Source organism: Sinocyclocheilus rhinocerous, unplaced genomic scaffold, assembly GCF_001515625.1.
Source record: "Sinocyclocheilus rhinocerous isolate Xijiao unplaced genomic scaffold, SAMN03320098_v1.1 scaffold47898, whole genome shotgun sequence".
Taxonomy (NCBI): domain Eukaryota; kingdom Metazoa; phylum Chordata; class Actinopteri; order Cypriniformes; family Cyprinidae; genus Sinocyclocheilus; species Sinocyclocheilus rhinocerous.
Window position 1 is genome coordinate 1 of NW_015643551.1, and position 2,052 is coordinate 2,052.

General features: G+C 38.3%; 1 pseudogene; it reads right to left on the reverse strand.

The window, feature by feature from the left end:
- Positions 1-1,218: 1,218 nt before the first annotated feature.
- Positions 1,219-1,636, reverse strand: LOC107757332 (elongation factor 2 pseudogene; annotated as a pseudogene).
- Positions 1,637-2,052: the final 416 nt, after the last annotated feature.

Sequence of the window (2,052 nt, forward strand, 5' to 3'; positions counted from 1 at the left end):
TGTTGGAGAACCAGACACACGGGTTACATCAGGAACGGCTGGTTGATTGAACAATTCAGAAAATTTGAAAGTATATGCAACTAAATTTTATAAATGCAACAACTGAGCCCCACCTGACATGGACAAATATATAAATGTAGCATTTCCGGGAATTAGGAATTCATTCAACAAATTAAAACAAGGGGGAAAAAAAAAAATCTTAATTTGTGGTCACACAACTGAACCAATCAAAATGAGTGAACGTTGTTAATTCGTGGCCACCTTTTAACTAAAACGAAAGAACGGATCAATAAAAGCGAGCGAGTGATTAGGGTTGCAAAGGGGTGGAAAATTTCCGGAAAGTTTCCAAAAATCCCTGGAACATTCCAAAAAAAATCCTGGAAAGTTTCCAAAATTTCTGGAATATTTCCAAAATCTACTGGAAATTTTCCACCTTTTTGCAACCCTACGAGTGATCGAATAAAAATGAGCAAAAGAACAAACCCAAGCAAATGAGTAAGAACAAGCAACGAATACAATTAAAACGAGCAAATGAACAAACTAAAATAAGCGAAAAAATTAAAACGAGCGAAGAAATTCTTAATTTGTGGCCACGATTTAACAAACAAGGCAACCGATTAATAATGAAACAAATTTTAAATTGACAGTCAATTTTACAACGAGCAAACAAACAAATTAAAACGAGAGCAAACAAATAAAAACCAAGCGAACAAAACCGAGCATACAAACTAATTAAAACAAAGAAAACCTAATTAAAACAAACCAGCAAACAAATAAAAATGAGCAAACAAACAAATTACAACGAGCAAACAAAAAAAACGAGCGAATGAGCAAGCAAACAAATTAAAACAAGAGAACAACAACAACAAAAAAAACAGGCGAGTTCTTAATTCATGGTCAGGATTTAACTAAAGGGAACAACGTAATAAAACGAGTGGGGGAAGGGAACGAATTAAAACAATGCAACAAATTGGTTAATTTGTGGCCACGATTTAAAACAAGGAAACCAATTAATAAAATGAGGGAACATTCTCAATTTGAGATCTATTTTTTTCTACTTTACATTGTAATTTTATCCAAAGCATCTACGATTGATTCAAGTGTGCTGGTATTATATTTTTTTGGATTATATACACAACTCTATAAAAGACTTTTTAAATGTATTTGTAATAAAATTTTTACGTTTTCTTATGAACTCCGTCCTTCAAACGTCTCCCAATGAAAACTGTAGTTACGTCACTAAAGACTGGAGCATTAAAGATGCACAGACCTTCAGTGGAATGCAGGCGTGGTCCTCCTCCAGATCTTTAAGGCAGATTTCCAGGTGAAGCTCTCCAGCGCCGGCGATGATGTGCTCTCCGGACTCCTCGATGATGCACTGCACCATGGGGTCGGACTTGGCCAGGCGCTTGAGTCCCTCCACTAGTTTGGGCAGGTCGGCGGGGTTCTTGGCCTCCACCGCCACTCTGACCACAGGGCTGACGCTGAACTTCATCACGCGCATGTTGTGGGCCTGCTCGAAAGTTGTGATGGTCCCGGTCTTCACCAAAAACTGGTCCACGCCAACCAGACCCACGATGTTACCGCATGGCACCTCTTCGATGGGCTCGACGTAACGACCCATCATCAAAATGGTCCTGGAATAAAGAAATGCTGTGCGTCAGAAAGGTGGTACACAGTTCTGGGATCACGTTAATTAGTGATGCACTGAATTTTGGCAACCGGAAGTTAATTTGAGGGACAATAAATCATTACAACCAATAAAAATACAAATAATTCGCAAATAAATAATTTTGAAGAACTGAGATCTTTTAGTCTGTGCAGTTTTCAGTTGATGCATGATCAAAAAGTCACTAAACATTATTTCTAGAAGAGCTGGGACAATAAATCGATGCATCGCGATTCGTGGATCGATTCTGAGATTTTTGGAATGCATCATGATTCTCTCTGGAATCGATTCTGAGCTTAGTTTTTAACAGCAGATGGCGCTCTAGGTTAATTTTTAAATCGCACGCAGTAGTTTTCAGTTGCAAATGCGACTGAAATGGTCGC